This window comes from Triticum dicoccoides, chromosome 7B (assembly GCF_002162155.2).
Source record: "Triticum dicoccoides isolate Atlit2015 ecotype Zavitan chromosome 7B, WEW_v2.0, whole genome shotgun sequence".
In the NCBI taxonomy this organism is placed as follows: Eukaryota; Viridiplantae; Streptophyta; class Magnoliopsida; order Poales; family Poaceae; genus Triticum; species Triticum dicoccoides.
The window spans coordinates 310,750,614-310,771,453 of NC_041393.1; positions in this window are offsets into that span (position 1 = coordinate 310,750,614).

Genomic DNA, 20,840 nt, shown 5'->3' on the forward strand with positions numbered 1-20,840 from the left:
CATAGTTTTGGCTCGGGTGCTTGTCGCCCGGTCGTCCGGGGCGTCTCGGACTTCCATAGATTTGGTTCGGGTGGCCAGGTATCGGACGTCCGGAGGGCTCGGTCGTCCGTGTCCTGGGACTCGTCGGACGTCCGGACTTGGTCGGTCGTCCGACGCCTATAGCTTCCTCGGCATCTCTTCTTCTTGTCCATCAAGTTTGGGGTTCTCACCGTCTTGGCTCTTGTATGTGGCTGTTTCGTGGCTCGCCTCCAAGCACCTGATCACACACAGAGTTTCTGAATGAGGTAGTAGCCATGTCTCGTGAGTAGGAAGAGGAAGTTCAGAGAGGAGCGAGTTCACCTTATCTTCAATAGCCTTGGCTCGGGCTCGTGTCATGGGTCCAAATGGTCTTGAGGGAGATGTAGGCACGTCCATGGGGATGAGCGAGGGATGCTCCGCATCATCTCCCCCCTGTGAAAGATCCGACCTCGGATCGAAATCCTCATCACCATGGTACGGGGAGAGATCGGAGACGTTGAAGATGTCGCTCACGTTGTACTTGTCCCGTGGGAGATCGAGCTTGTAAGCATTGTTGTTGTAGCGTGCTAGCACCTTGAAAGGTCCGTCGGCTCGAGGGAGAAGCTTGGACTTGCGTTCGTTGGCGAAGCGGTCCTTGCGAAGGTGTAGCCACACTAGGTCTCCAATGTTGAATATCATGGGGTGCTTGTAGACGTTGAGCTTGGTCGCGAGGCGTTGTACTTGGCGCTCGATGGTGTGCCTTGTATATTCATGCATCTTCTTGATGTAGCTTGCACGGGCGCTTGCGTCGAGGTTGGTGCGCTCTTGTAGAGGGAGAGGGAGAATGTCCAATGGGGACAACGGGTTGAAGCCGTAGACGACCTCAAAGGGGGACTTGCCGGTTGTCGAATGTCTTGCACGGTTGTAGGCGTACTCGGTGATTGGTAGGCATGCCTCCCACTCCTTGATGTTTCTCTTGATCAAAACTCGAAGTAGAGTGGAGAGTGTACGGTTCGTCACCTCCGTTTGGCCGTCTGTTTGAGGATGGTATGCCGAAGAGAACAATAGCTTGATGCCGAGCTTAGCGCATAGGGTCTTCCAAAAGTAACTCAAGAACTTGACGTCGCGGTCCGAGACAATTGTCTTTGGCACTCCATGAAGTCGCAAGATTTCCCTACAAAATAGATTAGCAATATGTGAAGCATCGTCTATCTTGTTGCAAGGAATGAAATGTGCCATCTTAGAAAATCTGTCCACAACAACAAAGACGGAATCCTTGCCATTTTGAGTTCTAGGCAAACCAAGTATAAAATCCATGCTAATGGCTTCCCAAGGTTGATAAGGAATAGGAAGTGGCATGTAAAGACCATGGGATTGAGCTTTTGACTTAGCTTTGCGACATGTAGAGCACCGGTTGGTGAAGCGTGAGACGTCACAGAACATCTTGGGCCAAAATTAGTTCTTGGAGAGCGTGGCGAATGTCTTGTCACGTCCAAAGTGTCCCATGAGTCCGCCTCCATGAGCCTCTTGCAAAAGGAGTAAACGAAGAGAAGACTCGGGAATGCAAAGTTTGTTAGCTCTCATAAGATAATCATCCTTTATGTAGTATCGTTCCCAAGGCGTGTGCGTCAAACACTTAGCATAAGGAGTAGTAAAAGAAGGATCATGCTCATACAAGTCTTTTATATGCTCAAAACCAATAACATTCAACTCAAGTTGAGTGACAAGTGTGCATATGCGTGAAAGTGCATCCGCAACAACATTTTCTTTACCCTTAATGTACTTGAATATGGGAAAGATTCAATAAATTCACTCCATTTGGCATGACGCTTGTTCAACTTAGTTTGGCCTTTTAAGTACTTAAGCGTTTCATGATCGGTATGGATGACAAATTCATGAGGTCTAAGGTAATGTTCCCAAACATGTAGCACACGCACTAAAGCATACAATTCTTTGTCATAGATGGGATAGTTAAGTTGAGCACCGGAGAGTTTTTCACTAAAATAAGCAATGGCTCGTTTTTCTTGCATCAAAACTCCGCCAATTCCGGTACCACTTGCATCACAATGAACCTCAAAAGTTTTCTCAAAGTTGGGCAAAGCAAGAATCGGAGCATGAGTAAGCAAAGACTTGAGCTCATCAAAAGCGGTGGATTGCAAAGATCCCCACACAAAAGGTGCATTCTTCTTACTCAAGGCATGCAAAGGAGCGGCAATTGTGCTAAAGTTTTTCACAAAGCGGCGATAAAATCCTGCAAGGCCAAGAAAACTACACACTTGTTGCAAATTGGTGGGTTGGGGCCAAGTTTTAATTGCTTTAATCTTAGTTTCATCAACATGGACACCCTTGGAAGAGACAACAAAACCCAAGAAAACCACTTTGTCAACGCCAAAAGTGCATTTTTTCAAGTTCGCATAAAGGCTTTCCTTGCGGAGGGTTGCAACACAGATTTAACATGATTAATGTGTTCTTTCATGGTTTTGCTAAACACAAGGATATCATCAAAGTAAACCACAACGAAGACTCCAATGTAAGGTCTAAGCACATAATTCATAAGACGCACGAAAGTTCCGGGTGCTTCCGACAAACCCATAGGCATCACTAACCACTCATATAAGCCAAATTTTGTTTTGAAAGTGGTTTTCCATTCATCACCTTCTTGAATGTGGATTTGATAATAGCCACTTTTAAGATCTATTTTTGAGAAAAAGTTGGCTCCACTAAGTTCATCAAGCATATCATCTAAGCGAGGAATGGGATGCCTATATCGAACGGTAATGGCATTTATGGGTCTGCAATCAGAACACAAGCGGAAACTTCCATCGGGCTTAGGTACAAGTATAACGGGAACGGCGCAAGGGCTTAAGCTTTCACGTACATGACCGTTGTCTATGAGTTGTTGTACTTGCCGTTGAATCTCCTTGGTTTCTTCGGGATTGACACGGTATGGAGCTTTGTTTGGAAGTGGCGCTTTGGGGATGAGGTCGATTCGACGCTCAATGCCTCATAGTGGTGGTAGACCCGAAGGTAGCTCATCGGGGAAAACATCTTTGAATTCCTGCAAAAGAGATTGAAACACTAAAGGTAACTCGTGAGAGGTGTTAGTTGTGGGCTCTCCATCTTTGCACAGAAGGACGAAGTGCATCACACTCGATGGGTTCTCACACACTTCTCTTATCTCACTTTTGGTGGCAAATAGGATGAGGTTTTTCTCTCTAGGCGAAGAGGCGCTCAAATTTGGCTTGTGGCTCTCACTCACTTTTGGTTGTGTCACTTTTTCACTCTTATCTCCATGTTTGGTGGCTTGCTTGTCGGCTATCACTTGACTAGGAGACATAGGTCGTAGCACATATTCCTTCCCGTTCATTTTGAAGCTATAGTGATTGGTGCGCCCATTGTGGATGACACCACGGTCGAATTGCCATGGTCGACCAAGAAGAAGGTGGCAAACGGTCATTGGGACCACATCACACTCCAAAGTGTCTTCATAAGCACCAATTTTGAAGGAGACTTGGACCGTATGCTCGACTCATATAGTGCCGGAGTCACTTAGCCATTGAACTTTGTAGGGGTGCGGGTGCTTCCTCTTGACCAATTGAAGCTTGTAACATAGTTCTTCACTTGCCAAGTTGTGGCAACTACCTCCATCGATGATGACCTTGACGGACCTTCCATTGATGCCGGCCTTAGTGTGGAAGATGTGGCATCATTGGTCTTCTTCTTGTTGATGTTGAAGTGTCAAGACTTTGGAGACAACGAGAGCGGGGCTCGAATCCTCATCACAAAATACTTGATCATCTTCATCCTCGTTCACGCGCCGATGCATGGCCACTTGCTCAAGGGCTTCCATCTCCTCTTCACTCATTGAGTCATATGTGCTGTCGTCGTTGAGGATCATGGTGCGCTTATTCGTGCATTGGAAGGACTTGTGGCCTCGGCCGCCGCAAGTGCAACACTTGAAGGAGCTTGTTTTGACGGTCTCATCGGTTGGAGTAGATGATGAAGCACGCGGCTTGAAGTTGCTTGTAGTAGGAGGAAGACGACTGGAACTTGCCAAAGTTTTCTTGTAATTTGACTTGTTGTCATTGCTTGGAGAAGGCTTGGTTGATGTAGATGTTGAAGGAGTTGTTGAAGCTTGGATGTTGGATGTTGGAGAAGTCGTAGGTCTTGGATGAGTACTTGGCGTACTTGAAGTCATCTTGCACTTGACGTTCCGCCTTGGTTGCTTGATGTACGAGCTCAATGAGGTTGGAGTAGGGTTGGAAGTCGGCAATCTTCTTGATGGTATGATTGAGTCCATTCAAGAAACGTGCCATTGTTTGCTCATCATCTTCCGTGACATTGGCTCGAATCATGGCTATCTCCATTTCCTTGTAGTATTCTTCAACACTCTTTGTTCCTTGCTTGAGGAGTTGTAGCTTCTTGAAGAGATCGCGGTTGTAGTAGGTTGGCACAAAACATGCTCGCATGACATCCTTCATTTGAGCCCAAGTGGTGATTGGTGGTTCACCTCTTGCTTGACGGCGTTCAAGTACTTGTTCCCACCATATGAGCACATAATCTTGGAACTCAAGTGATGCCATAGCGATCTTCTTCTCTTCCTCATAGTTATGCAAGCGGAAAATTTTGTCGACCTTCAATGCCCATGAGAGGTACTCTTCCGGATCATTGCTTCCATTGAACTTGGGCATTGTGAACTTGAGCTTGCCATAGCGTTGCTCTTCATTATGTTGTTGGCGATGGTGATGGTGACGTCCTTGACATGGAGGATAGTCATCCTCATGTTGCTCTTGGCGCGGAGGAAGTCCATGTTCAACTTGCTCTTGTTGAACTTGAGGTTGAGGTGGAGCTTGACAAGCTTGTGGAGGACCTTGTGGAGCTTGACGTTGCACACGCGGTTGGTAGTTCCTCTCTTGGATTTCTTCTCGAAGGGCTTCCTCTTGATTGCGCCGCTCGCGATTGCGGTTGGCAATGGCTTGGCTCGAATCTCGAAGGGCACGTTGCGCCTCAAGAGCTTGCGCTTCACGTTGTTGTTGTTGAAGACATTGAGCCTCGGCGTCTTGTTCCTCTTGGTGTAGACGTGCTCGTTCTTCTTCTTGGCGCCTTAGTCGTTGCCTTTCTTGAGCTTGAGCAAAAATGACTTGGTTTGATTGAGGACGAGGGATTTGCTCATCGACTTGCTCTTGTGAATGCTTGTCATGTAGCGGGTTCCGAGATGCTTGCCGGTCTTGACGCGCAGCTTGACGAAGAGTGTTCGATGACGGTGTACTTGAGTCATAGAAGGTGTCGTTGGAGTGTCGAATTTAGCGGCTCCGTCTTGAGGATGAAGAAGTGGAAGGATGCCGGTTCCTCATGAAGGCGCGGATCTCATCCATTCTTGCAACATTCTCTTGCTTTTGAGCGTCGAATTTGTTGTCGAAGTAGTCCCTCATTGCTTGTTGCTCTTGGTGCAATGCCTTTTGAGCTCCAAATAGGTGATTCTTGGTGATGAATGATGACATGTCGTCGTCTTCTCGATGAGAGGTGGAGTGGTAGAAGAACTTGGCCTATCCATCATACCAAGCAAAATGTAAGTGGTAGAAGGAAAAGAACGTGTACCAAATGTACCTTGACCGAAGTTGAAGATGAATCAAGTTCACTCAAATGCGGACAATGAAATAGCACTGTTGGTACCAATTCTTGTTGGTTCTCACACCTACACACGTAACAGCTTATGGTGGAGCCTGGTTAGGATGGTGGCACAAAATTTGATGCAATAGTAAGTGAGCTTCAATAATGTTGGAAAAGATTCACAAATTTGCAAATGCAACAAGTAGACCAAGCAAGTATGGGTACACGGAAACACACACGCAAATAGATAAATGGGATTGTGCAATCCAAAATTGAGCCAAAATGTGGAAACCACGAAAATGCTCTTGTTGCACAATACTAGAGAGACGCTAGCACGATTGCAAAATAGGCGGATACGCAAACTTGTGCACTACCTACTAGGAAAAAATGCAACGATCTCTATCCCAAGTATGCTATATGTATGATATTTCGGTGCTATGATCCAAGATGGTCGGATATGACAACCTTAATGTTGTATGATGTTATGGTTCTTGCTTATAAGCTCTTTGCTTATCTTTCCTCTTTGCTTAAAAGCTTGGGTGGCTCTTTCACTTTTGAGCTCTTTTCTCATGCAAAACTCACGAACCAAGGTAGCAATTGTGTATGCGATGACAACTTTGTGACACACAAGTTGATCTCAAGATATGCACCACTATGGTATGATATTTATGCTATGTTGTATGATCACTAATGTGCACAAGTCGTGTTGCATGCAATACTCAACCGCTAGTCTCGACAGGTAAGCTACGCAAAATGAGGCAATGTGGGTTATCAATGCAATTGCAAGTTATGACAAAGATGTCGTCGAAGTTACCGTCATTGGCGATGATGAGACCCTCGAGAAGTTGAGCCGTGGTGTTGATGAAGTCGAACCGTACCTAGATAGCCGAAACACAAAAGGATATGGGAGCCAAAACTCAAAGTCTCAAGGACCAAAATGTGTCAAAATCGTCATAGGGGGTATCGTGGAAGATGTGGTGGAATGTGGGGGTTGTGGTGATGGCCGAACTGTCAAACTTCAGAGTCGTCAGGGTTTCACGGACGTCCGGTCTTTTACGGTCGTCCGGTCATCGTTGGACGTCCGACCTTTTCCGGTCGTCCAGAGCCTGGGCGAAAATCGGGCTCGGGAAGATGAACTGCGAGAATTCCGGGGAAGAAGAAGATGGTGATGTTGAAATCGAGCAGATTGGCTGATGGAAAAGGGTGGGGAGAGTGGGAGAAGCTAGATCCACACGTAGCAACACAAATCCATGGACCAAATCCAACAAAATCTCAACTCACCAACAAATCACAAAAAAATTGGGGCTATTTTTGGTGGGGAATTTTCAGATTTAGGACAAAAACATCAAAATCAAGCTAGAAAACACGGGGTAGGGGCTCCAAAACGTGATCAACGTGGCTCGTGATACCAAGATGATGTAGGGTGGAACCCTATGTGGACGATCTTTCATGTTTGGAGTGGATCCTACGGGGAATCATGAAGAACACACGGAAACACAAAGGGGAAACATGGGGAAAACGAGAGAGAGAATCACTAAACCGACATAGAATCAATCACACGAGTGCTAGATCACCGACAACATAGAGTAACATATGATCCACAATCAACAAAGGTAAGGATACAAAGGAACAGTTCTTCTCCGTACGAAGGTCTTGATGGTCTTCCCTAGAAAGGGGTCTTGAATCCGCTTGGGGAATCTTCTCCGAAGAGGTCCTGAGCTCCGAGGAGAAGTAACCAACAGGATGAGCAAGGCTCTCACACAAAATATGAGCTAAACCAATGCTAACCCTCACTAGGAGGTGGGGCATCCTATTTATAGTCTTAGTGCAAATTGAAGTCAAAGTGAAGGGATACAAGGCTCCGGCCCGCAGGTGCGGTCACTCAGGTGCCGGACGTCCGGAAGACGTCGGACGTCCGGAGGCTCGGGACGGCCCGGACATTCGGCAGGGCTCGGACGTCCGTAGATTCGGCTCTGTCTTGGTTGCGTCGGACGTCCGGAGAGGGTCGGTCGTCCGGAGCTTCTGGATGGGCCGGACGTCCGTAGGCTGTCGGTCGTCCGTAGTTTTGGCTCGGGTGCTTGTCGCCGGGGCGTCTCGGATTTCCGTAGATTTGGTTCGGGTGGCCAGGTACCAGACGTCCGGAGGGCTCGGTCGTCCGTGTCCTGGGACTCGTCGGACATCCGGACTTGGTCGGTCGTCCGACGCCTGTAGCTTCCTCGGCATCTCTTCTTCTTGTCCATCAAGTTTGGGGTTCTCGCCATCTTGACTCTTGTATGTGGCTGTTCCGTGGCTCGCCTCCAAGCACCTGATCACACACAGAGTTTCTGAATGAGGTAGTAGCCATGTCTCGTGAGTAGGAAGAGGAAGTTCAGAGAGGAGCGAGTTCATCTTATCTTCAATAGCCTTGGCTCGGGCTCGTGTCATGGGTCCAAATGGTCTTGAGGGAGATGTAGGCACGTCCATGGGGATGAGCGAGGGATGCTCCGTATCACAGAGCTTCCAGGCAAGAAAACCCCCCTTGATCATTCATATATCGCCTATTCCTTCTCTCTATTGCTTGCATTAGAGTTGTGATACTGTTACCGCTTTACCGGTAGATCCTATACTGCTGCATAGCATGTCTTTCCTACTACTATTGATACCTTACCTGGTATCCTCTATGCTTAGTATAGATATGCTAGAGTCTCATCAGTGGACCTACTCCCTCCGTCCGGAAATACTTGTCCGAGGAATGGATGTATCTAGATGTATTTTAGTTCTAGATACAACCATTTGTATCCATTTCTATGACAAGTATTTCCGGACGGAGGGAGTACATCCTTGTCCGTCTACCATGCTATACTATCGGGTCATGATCCCTTCGAGCGATGTTCATGAATATGCCTTATACTGCATATTATATATGTTACTTCAGTGGACCCCAAACTTTGGTGGCCTACGACATGGAGTGAGATGGACTACAATGAGATGCCGATGAAGATGAAGACTATTACTGCTTTATATTACGTCATGTTAATGTTCAAACTGGAGGCTGAAGGGACAAGTGGTTCCATCCAGGTAGTGATGAGCCTGGATTCCCGACAGCCCCACGAGTGATTCTTTGTGGCAGAACGACAGGGCAGGTGATGTAGGGCGGAACCCTAGGTGCCGATCTTTCACGTTTGGAGTGGATCCTACGGGGAGACACGAAGAACGAGCGGAAGAAAACAAAGGGAATCACGGGGGGAAACAAGAGAAACGCTCAACCGACAAGGAATCAATCACACGAGTGCTAGATCATCGAAAGCAAAAGGTAACACATGATCCAAAATCAACAAGGGTAGAGGATACAAAGGGAACCGTTCTTCTCCGAGAGGAGGTCTTGATTGTCTTCCCTTGAAGGGGTCTTGAATCCGCTTGGGGGATCTTCTCCGAAGAGGTCGTGAACTCCGAGGAGAAGTAACCAAGTGGATGAGCAAGGCTCTCACACAAAATATGAGCTAAACCAATGCTAACCCTAGCTAGGAGGTGGGAGAGGTCTATTTATAGTCTAAGTGAATGAAAGGGTAAGTGGCTTCAGCCCAACACACGGGTGGACGCACAGCCGTCGGACGTCCGACAGGTGCCGGTCGTCCGGAGGCTCGCGGGGGTCCGGACGTCCGTAGGTCTTCGGACTTCCGTTGATTCGGCTCGGGTCTTCAGGGGCCGGACGTCCGATGTATTTCGGTCGTCCGGTCGCCGGTCGTCCGTTGGCTCCGGTCTTCCGCAGATTTGGCTCGGGTCTTCAGGGGCCGGACGTCCGGGCTGGGCCGGTCGTCCGGTGGCTATAGCTTCGGGCAGCTTCTTCTCTTGGTCCTTGTACTTGGCATCCTCGCTGGCTCTTCCATTGGATGTGGTGGCTTCGTGGCTTTCCTCCAAGTACCTGATCATGCATAGAACACATGTTGGAGGTAGTAGCCATGTCTCACATGTAGAAAGTGAAGGTTCGGAAAGGAGCGAGTTCACCTTGTGTCCAATGGTGTATAGTTGAGGTCTCGTCATAGGTCCTCTTGGGGTTTGGAGAGTAGTCGGAGTGTACATGGGGATGAATGTGGGATGATTTGCATCATCTCCCCCCCCCCCTTGGGAAAGATCCGACCTCGGATCGTGATCCTCATCACCATGGAAACGGTTGTCGTGGACGGACTTGTAGTTGTACATCGATGAAGGCATTGCGCAATCCAAGTAGTCCAAGGTGTCGCCAGAGTGATAGGCATGCAAAAAGAGCAAATACAAGCAACACTCGGAAATACAATGGTTAGCGCACACAAAGTGTCCATCATGCAAGAATGAGTCCGTGCGGCAAGATTGGTCGTGACAAAGCGCATGAAGCTTATCAAGATGATCTAGAATGAGATGCAAAGCATTCATGGGAGGAAATGCAATCCTTGCGCACACGAATGTGTTGTAAATATGATCAATGCAACCACGGTGCAAAATGATGTCATAGTGAGATGGTTTATCAATAGCATGAATATGGCAATGGATGCTCAACATGTGTATGTTATCATGCAATTGATGGAGGACAATATGATCATGATGTATGAATATGCCATCAAGGTAGATCACAACAAATTTGCTAAGGAAGTGCACAAGCTCATATATCATGGATGACATGGAAATAGATGCAACAAGACAAGCATAATGTGAGTCAATCCATGCATGGGGTGCAAACTTGTGGTGAGTATGATATGTCCATCGAGCATGACATGTATGAGCACAATCAACAAAAATGGAGGTGGTGGTGTACCGATGCTCGATGTCGTGGCAAGAGTGGAGGTTCGAAGGTGCATCCAATAAGTGCGAGCGCTCCTCAATGTGAAGGTCCATGTAGCCAATCTCCAATGTCGTTCCTCCGCTCACGAGATGTATCATGTCGACAACAAGAAGGAAACAACAATGAAAGAGTGACCCATCCAATATGCGCATTTGAGGATGGCTCAAAGAGAAGGAGTTCACCTCAAAAAGTTCCCAAAGATGTTGGAGTTGTACATCATGTATGCCTTCACATAACCAATATGTCGCATAACGGCACCGCCTTGTGAATCCTCCAAAATGAAAGAACATGATAAACACTCAGAAAAACAAATGAGGTTAGCGAAAATGCAAAACCTATCATTCGAGTGGTAAGATACCCAACAAGTGTATGCATCATGCTCATCATAAGAAAGTACGAGGGAGCATTTCATAGTATGGAGGCATATGATGCAAGAACAACCAAATACAATAGGCTCAAGTAAACAAGCATGCATCACAAGTAAGTTGTCAAAGTCTCTAGGATCAATAAGTATAGTATGGTTGCACTCAATACAAGTGGATATGAAAGAGGCAACTAATGGACACAAGAGACAATGATCAAGATATATCACGTGAGAGGCATGAACATATATGTCATCAACCCAAGAAAGCGAGTAAGAGTGGAACATGGGTGATGCAACCAAGCAAGCAATCATAGAAATCAAGTCAAGCAAGCTAGTAGTGCAAAGATGCAACATACTAGAAGGAATCATGGCAATCATGTCATGTATGCAAATAGTGGGCATGAATAATGCACATGACATATCACAAGCATGAAAGCAAGATATGAGGAAAATAGCATGAATGTATTGGTGAGAGCCATATGTAAATAGCAATGGGTCATCATGACTCTCCCAACACAACAAGCATCAATAGCATGGGGCACAAAGAAATCGAGGCAATAGCTACAAGTATCTCCACCAAGCATGCAAATACACATAGAAGTATCATAATGGTGAATCATGGGTAGATGCAAGCAAGGGTCACAATTGCATGGTAAAATCATGTAAAGAGGCATAACATGCAAAGTGAACACGATAGTATGGGCATAGGGTGACAAGTGGTAAATAGCCCATAGCCGTGTGAGAGCCAAGTAGAAGAGATGCGCGTAGTCCTTGCGCGAAGGGAATGGTGGTAAGGATAGTCCACGGGATCCCAAAGTGTCGTTGCTCTCAAGAGCTCGTTTCGTCAACTCTTGGGATTGAGAGGTTGACGAGTATACATGAGTACCTACACAAAACAAAGACAAAGAGAAAATTGTGTGTGCATGGTATATGTACACATCATCCATCAAGATGCGCATGGGCATGTGTCGTTAGCACAAAATATCCAATGCTCAAATAAATGAGATGCGTGATATAGAAACATGTCATCCATCATGATAGGTTTGTTATTATGTATGGCATAATGGAGACTCAAAGGATGTAATGCATCATGAGAAATATCTAGAGCATTGTTATTCATGGAATGCATATGGTGCAAGCAATCATGGAAATCATGCAAAGGATGGGATGAATCAAAATCTCCAAACATGTAAGAAGAAACTATGGGGTTGTCCTCATGAGCATTAATGGAAACATCACATGGAGTATATTGACAACATCCAAAACAATGCATATTGGGAACAATGTGATCATGGCATGACATAGTAGATGAATTGCGCAAATCATGTAAAGGAAGCATGGCAATATCATCACATGAAAAACAAAAGCCAATGACCATCATCTCGTCATCTATGCCATAAGTGCAAATGGGACTTATTTTAATGGGGCATGCATAGTTACTATGTTGAGATTGTAATGATGCAATATGGGAGATCTCACTCATAGCATATGACAAGTTCAATGGATTGTCAAACATGAAGTGACCAATAGAATTTTCACATGATATCCTATGGAGCATAGCATCACAACTAGGCAACTCAACATGCTCATCATCATATTCATCATAAATAGGTAAGTCAAGGCATGAAGAAGTCTCACTAGCATGAAGCATGGGAATAGGTGGGTCAACATCATGGGATCAATCGGTGTCAAGAGAGTCCACTAGTGGGACAAGAGAAGCACCATCACCTATGTTACCGTTGGAGCGTCGCTCATGTGTTGTAGGTGAGGTGTTGAAGATCGTCTTGTTGTCATCTTCATCTTGATGGAACCATGTGGGGGTGCATCATTGTCCACCATGGCCATCGTCATCTCCATTGGAGGGATGGACTCGTCGAGGATAGACGGGTCGTCATGTAGGAGACCTAGCACCAAAGAAGAAAACACACTAGGAGTAGAGGTTAATTCGTTAGAAATCATAGTGGCCTCACATGCCGTGTCAACTACCTCACTCACTAAGTGTTGTGGCTCACTCACTCCCTCAAGGATGCTCTCACTCATATGGTTGGTGGAGTCACTCAAATGGCACTCAACCTCACATAGGATGTGTGGCATGCTCTCATGTGTGGGGCTAGTGGTGGTCACACTCATCCTCTCATAGGAAATGCTCTCAATGTCACGTATGGTGGAGTCACTCATGTCACTCATGTGGTGGTGGCTCTCCTCACATGGCAAATGGGGCATCTCAACATATGTGGGTGTCAGAGAGATGTTGGTGCAAGTGTCTCCATGCGCGGTCGCATAGCTTGACTCGGAGTATGAGTCCAATGTGGGCATCGTCTTCATGTTGTTGAAGAGGTTCCTGCTCGTCGCCGTAGTCGAAGGGGATGGCCCTTGCTCGACCGTATTGTCACCGTCTTGGTGTTGGAGGCCCAAATGATGTGGCACCTCGTAGCTCGTCTCCATGACCGAAGGGAGTTTCCCATGCTCGGCCATCTTCCTTGAGGGGCTTCCGAAGGTGGAAGTGTCGCCCTCGCTCGTAGGTAGCCGCCTTGGACTTGATGAAGTCGATGTAGGCATACCCGTCGGAAGTAGGCGAAGATGTTGTACGTCCAAAGGCGAAGATGCCTTGATAGCACTTGGCGAAGATGCCGAAGTGGTTGTTGTAGTCGTAGCACCGTCTTGGTAGTGGTCGTCTCGCGGTCTTCTTTTGTGCTCATGAAGCTTGGACTTGGCGTGAAGTAGGGCTTGTTGGGACTTGTGCATTTGCGCTTGTGGAGCATCTTCATGATGATGATGTTGTTGTCGTGCTTGAGCTCGTAGAAGATGTCGTTCGTCGTCGTCGTGCACATGATGCTTGGAGGTGACTTGCCCTTCATGACGATGTTGATCACGAACGTGATGGTGGTCGCCATGTAGATGTGGACGAGGACGATTTGCACTTGCATCTTTTTCGCGCTTCGAAGACTTGTGGCTTGAATGTCGCCACCTTGAAGATGATGAAGGGGAAGAAGACTTGATCAAGGCTCTAATCTCCTCCATCCTTGCATCTTGCTCCTCTTTATGTGCGGAAAGCTTCTTGTCGATGTAGTCCCTTTTCCTTGCTTCGGAGTGACGAATGTCGATGGGCATGTTCTCGATGCGCTCTCGCAATCTTGATTGTGCGCCTTGCATTTGTCATTGTAGATCGAAGATGGACGCTTTGTTGATGTAGTTGTTCATGCCATCGTTGTTGTCGTAGACTGGAGAGGAAATGCCTTGCCTATCCATCACAAGACTCGAGCAAATATGAGTGGGAGAAAGAGAAGAACTTATACCAATGTACCTTGACCGATGTTGACAATGAATCAAGTTCACTCAAATGCGGACAATGAAATAGCACTATTGGTACCAATCCTTGTCGGTTCTCACACCTACACAAGTAAAGCTTATGGTGGAGCTCGGTGAGGATAGTGGCACAAAAATTTAATGCAAAATGTTAGCAAGAGTCAATAATGTTGAAAGAGATTCACAAATTCGCAAGTGAAACAAATGGACCAATAGCAATATGGATGGCACACGGAAACGCACACACGGATAGATAAATGGGGTCGTGCAACCAAGGAATGAGCACAAAATGTGGAATCCACGGAAAACGCTCGTGTTGCACAACTCAAGAGAGACGCTAGCATGATTGCTCAATAGGCGGATATGACACTTGTGCACAACCTATAAGATGCAAAATGGATAAACTTTCTATCCCAAGTGTGCTATTTATGTATGGTTCTTGGTGTTTCTCTCAAGATGATCCAAGATGATCGGATATGACAATCTTATATGCAATGTGGTATGATGCTATGGCACTTGCTTACAAGCTCTTTGCTCTCTCTTTTTCTTTGCTTAAAAGCTTATTCTCTTTTTTTATGGCCACTTTTGCACAATGCACAAACCAAGATAGCAATTGTGTATATGCGGGAACAAACTTGTGACACAAGATATGATACCAACATATGAACCACGATGATATGGTATGTATGCTATGGGAAGTATGATCACTAATGTGCACAAGTAACGTTGTCGGCAATACTCAAATGGCTAGTCTCGATAGGCAAGTAACGCAAAATGGGCTAGAGGTTATCAATGCAATTGCAAGTGGAATGTACAATGGTGTCGTCGAGGTTACCGTCCTTTGCGATGATGAGTGGCGGTGTTCTTGATGTAGATACCAATATGATGGAGACTCGTCCCTAAGTAGCCGAAACACCTTAGGAAACGGAAAAACCGCGAACTCAAAATCTCAAATGACAAATGTCAAATGATGGTAGCGGAAATCGGTGGTGGTTTGCACTTGGCAATGCGGAAGTGGAATGATGAGCTATACACGTGTCGGAGTTGAAGTTCTCATCCCTAAGTAGCCGAAACACCTTAGGAGACACAAGCCACAACTCAAACAAGCTCAAACAACTATTGTATTAAGTTGGGGGTGGCGGAAGTGTATGGTGGGTAAGCCTATGCGGAAGTGGTTGTGGTGGTTGATGAAGAAGCAACCGTCCCTAAGTAGCCGAAACACCTTAGGAGACTCGAATCACTACTCAAGCAACCACTAATGCTATGGCAAGCAAAATGGGTTAGGTTGCTGAAGTCGATGCTGGCTATGCGGATGATATGGTGGAGGACCTAGGCACACTTGCTAAATTTTGGAAATTTGATGGAGTCAAATGATGTTGGTGCTATTTTTGTGGGAAAGGGGATGTCAAGAGCTTCAAAACGAGCTAAAGAACGTCCAAATCGGAGTTCGGATGAATTAGTTATGGATAAAACAAAAATCAGCCGAAGTCTGAAACTACAGGTTACGGACGTCCGTAAATGGACGGATGTCCGGTGGCCGGACGTCCGGTCAGGTCGGAAATCCGTAAATTCAGCTCGGGTTTGGGGTTTCGGTCGTCCGGGAAAGGTCGGACGTCCGGTGCTTCGTGGGGGTCCGGACGTCCGTAAAACGTCGGTCGTCCGGTGGGTCGGGGTCAACGCGAGATCCGAGATCCAGGGCGCGATTTTGGACAGAAAATGGAGATTCGGGGTCAAAATTGATGAGATTCCGTGGATGGAAGATGGGGAAACTTGGGGCGATACTAGATCCACTCGAAACCAAGCAAATCCATGGATCAAAATCAACAAAACTTCCTCAAACCAACAAATCACAAAAAAAATTGGCGCTATTTTTGGTGGGGATTTTCGGATTTAGGCAAGAACACGGCAAAATTAGGCTAGAACAAGAGGGGTAGGGACTTCAAAAACGTGATCAACGTGGCTCATGATACCAAGATGATGTAGGGCGGAACCCTAGGTGCCGATCTTTCACGTTTGGAGTGGATCCTGCGGGGAGACACGAAGAACGAGCGGAAGAAAACAAAGGGAATCATGGGGGAAAACGAGAGAAACGCTCAACCGACAAGGAATCAATCACACGAGTGCTAGATCACCGAAAGCAAAAGGTAACACATGATCCAAAATCAACAAGGGTAGAGGATACAAAGGGAACCGTTCTTCTCCGAGAGGAGGTCTTGATTGTCTTCCCTTGAAGGGGTCTTGAATCTGCTTGGGGGATCTTCTCCGAAAAGGTCATGAACTCCGAGGAGAAGTAACCAAGTGGATGAGCAAGACTCTCACACAAAATATGAGCTAAACCAATGCTAACCCTAGCTAGGAGGTGGGAGAGGTCTATTTTTAATCTAAGTGAATGAAATGGTAAGTGGCTTCAGCCAACACACGGGTGGACGCACAGGCGTCAGACGTCCGACAGGTGCCGGTCGTCCGGAGGCTCACGGGGGTCCGGACGTTCGTAGGTCTTCGGACTTCCGTTGATTCGGCTCGGGTCTTCAGGGGTCGGACGTCCGATGGATTCCGGTCGTCCGTTGGCTCCGGTCTTCCACAGATTCGGCTCGGGTCTTTAGGGGCCGGACGTCCGGGCTGGGTCGGTCGTCCGGTGGCTGTAGCTTCGGGCAGCTTCTTCTCTTGGTCCTTGTACTTGGCGTCCTCGGTAGCTCTTCCGTTGGATGTGGTGGCTTCGTGGCTTTCCCCCAATTACCTGATCATGCATAGAACACACGTTAGAGGTAGTAGCCATGTCTCACATGTAGAAAGTGAAGGTTCAGAAAGGAGCGAGTTCACCTTGTGTCCAATGGCGTATAGTTGAGGTCTCGTCATAAGTCCTCTTGGGGTTTGGAGAGTAGTCGGAGTGTACGTGGGGATGAACGTGGGATGCTCCGCATCAGCAGGTAGAAACCAGCTAGGAGAGAGGTGGGCCTGGTCCCTGGTCGGTGTCTATGGTTATTTCATAATAACACGCATAAAGAGATTAGGTATTTGATCTGAGACTGCCACTGGCATATACGCACCAACCACTGTGCGTGATAATGGTATATGGGACCATCGGTGCCGTACGCTTTCTCCCGAAAGCTCTACAGATATCACAGTTGAGCGGCACGAGCCCGGGAGATCCGTATGTGCATGCTTTGTATAGAGATATAGCTAGGATTGGTCCCGGTCGTCCACGCAGCGTGCAAGAGCGCTTAGGGCGATCGGCCCATGACCCCTTCGGGCTTAGATTTAGACCGTTGACCTCTCTAGAGAGTCTAGGTAGGACTACGGCATGTCAATTTTCCGAGGCTGGACATTACTCGAAAAAGTGTGTCCGGCCAGAGGTAATCGAGTGTATCGTGTAATGTGGTCCGCCCCTGCAGGGAAGTAATCTATTCGAATAGCCATGTCCATGGTAACAGGATGACTTTGGAGTTGTATCCCGACCTCTTACAACTAAAACTGGATACTTTTTAAAACACACCCAGAGAAGAGACAGGTACCCCGATGATCGTTTCTCTCAGGGAGACGAGGAGAGGATCTCCAGGCAGGAATATAGCTAAATGTTGATATAAGATGATACTATATACGCTCCTCTCTTCTACTGCTGAAAGATATAGTCTTCGATAGGATGAACTTCTCCCCCTTTATTCTGGCATATCCGCAGCTTAGTCCACAGATACTACCCCATTCCTTTGATACCAATCCATATCTAGTATAGATCTGATGTAAGTCTTGCAAGTACTTTTGATGAGTACTCACCGTTGCTTTGCTCCCCTTTTCATTCGACCGAGTTGCTGCAACAGCTGGTAGCACCGCAGATGCAGATTTCCCCGATGGTTCTTACTACGTGGCGACCAATGACCAGGAGTAGTCCAGAGGTCCCAGGCAGGAGGCCTTGCCTTTCGATCTAGAGTCGTTGTTTTGCTCAGCCTTCTTAAGGCAAAATGTTTCTAACTACATATGTACTCAGATAATATTTGCTTTGATGACTTATGTATTTTGGGTCCTCATGGCCCTGGCCTGTAATATAAAGATTTATGTTTAAATTTGTGTCATAGAGTTGTGTTCTGATATTGACGTGATTCATCGTTCGTGATCGTGCATGATGCGTATATGATTAGTGCACGATTATAGACGGGGCGTCACAGGACAACCCCTGGGATAGGTGTGGAACCAAAAAAGGTTTTTGAACCAGCTAAGGTGTGAAAACGATTAAGAAACTATTTGGCTAATGCATGGTTGCCTTGGCAAGGTAAAAGCCAAATAGAATTCTCGCGCAGCTTTGACAACCTGGACACTTTCCACCAAAATGGTTAGAGCTTTGGCTACATAGCACCAAATAATGCACAATTTTTTGGGTTGGAAAGTAGACATCAAGGAGCTTCTGATGATACTAGATGATACCCTGCACATTGCTGCGGGATAGTACGCCAAATCGACACAAAAGTAATAATCCAAGGTCAACAATGTAACAACATAGAGTTAGGTTCTCTATTTGTAGCACACTGGGTCATGTGGATGCATGATATCTTACCATCAGTCACTCAGTCAAGCTCTTCTGATGGGATCATGGTCGCCCTAATGACATTGTCCTCGATGGCACTGCTATCTCGACGTTTTTTGATCCAGCTACTCAACACCAAGATGCTCCATTTGGTCCAACTTTTGTCATAGACCAAGAAGCTACCGCGACCGCTCTCACGACTTCAACTTCTTCCTCGTCTTGGATTCTTCATTGGCATCTTCCTTGAGTGGGTCAGACGAGTAGATTGCCATTTGTTTCTCAACCTATTTGGTCACATGTTTACAAAGGTGGAGAGATCAATGTGTTAATAGCTTCGTGGTTCCTTTGGCGGGTTTTGCCTCGGGTTTACCCCCCTTGCTACTTTGATTTATCTCTTAACGCATTGTAAACTCTTTATGTTGTGCTCATATATAACCATTAAACAAGTTATTCCTCGTGCATGTTTAAACTGCTATCTTATATGCATATGGTTATTCCTAAGAGATCGTTGTTGTATGCATTTTATTATTCCTCTCAAGTTTATCTTATATGCAATGCATGCCCTCAAATTTCAAGACACGGAGGATCTCCACAATTTTAACGCATCATGTGCATTTGCATTCCAAAGCAAATTCTTCAATATGCACATCTTTAGGGGGAGCTATCTCTATGTCTTTGAATTTAGAATCCTCATATCTTTTTACTTTTAATTTAATTTGTCCTCTCTTGAAGCTTTAACTGGTATTGTCATCAATCTTCCAAAATGGGGGAGATTGTAAGTGTATATAGTGCCCCCTAGAGGGTTTTGGATTATTGATGACAAAACAGTTAAGGACTGATGTGTTTGCGAGTATACAAGGTGAAAGTCCTTAGGATTAGGTTTAATATGAGAGTTATGACCCCCTAAAAATTGTTGTGGCAATGAATAATTTTGGAATGCTTCTTCGAGGAACAATCAACTTGTTGTGAGGAATACGAAGTGTAGTGAAGACTTTGGTTTTCTAGTTTAATTTTCTTCTATTTGAGTCATAGGACAAACCGTACTATTAGGGGGTCTAAGTGAAAGTTGAGATTGAGGTCTCTGATGTGTGCTTAGTCCAAATATATTTCTTTGAGTGAAGACTTGGATACCTCTTTTGAGCGGATAGTTTTTCTTCGGTGTCCGAGGTGATATTCTTCGGTACGCCGAAGGGAAAGTCCTCGCCAGTTGAGTCGACTGACTTGTTCCGCAAGTCAAGTCATTGGTTGCGTTTGAAATCCGACCATTTCGCGACGTGTGGCATGCTACGTGTTGCGTGTATGTTGGCTAGCCACCGCCTCAAACGGTCATATCAGCCCTCAGGATTGCTCTCGGCCATAAATGGCCACCCACTTCAACCTTTGATGGTTGACTGCTTCGTGAGAGAATTAATAAATGGCCACCCACTTCAACCTTTGATAATTGACTGCTCTGTGAGAGAATTAATTTGCCCGAGGAACCCATCCTCTCGGAGAGATTGAGAGAATCCTAAGAGAGGAGAAACCCTAGAGCCTAAAATCTGCTAAGTGATTGAGCTTCACTGAAGAACTTGTCTTCGCCCTAGTACACTTGTGGACTGTTCATAAACTTGTCTTCAACCTATCACACTTGTGGAATGTGCATCCACTAGACTGTGCATCCACTAGACGACTTGTCTTCACCCTATTACGCTTGTGGACTGTGCATCCACTAGTAGGGCCGGGCCGGCAAAATCGGGGGCCCTGTGCCAACTCTAAAATGAGGCATATCTTAGGGTGGCTGAGATACAAACAAAACATTAGGCAGAGTAACCTAAAGTAGAGCACAAAAAAGGCTTAAATTTCAAACCATGAACGGTTGTGTTTCAGTAGAAATTTCAAACCATCGGCAGATTCATGCTTGAAGCAACAAGGCCAGCTCGTGCATGACCGGGGAAATAGAAAGAAAAAAACAGATGGTTAAAGCCAACTCTGGTACAGTTGATACAAGGCAGCAAACCACTTGATAAATGGCAGTAAAATAGCAAGGGGAGTACACTGAAATTTTGACTGCATATGAACTAGAACTTAGACAGCCTATACACTGAAAATTGGACAACTCTACGCTGAATATTTGTACAACAAAATACTGAAATTTGGACAACATATGAACTAAAACTTAGACAACCTATGCAGTGAAAATTGGACAACACTAACCCTGAATTTTTGTACAACAAAATACTGAAATTGAGATAGCACATGCACTGAAATTTGCA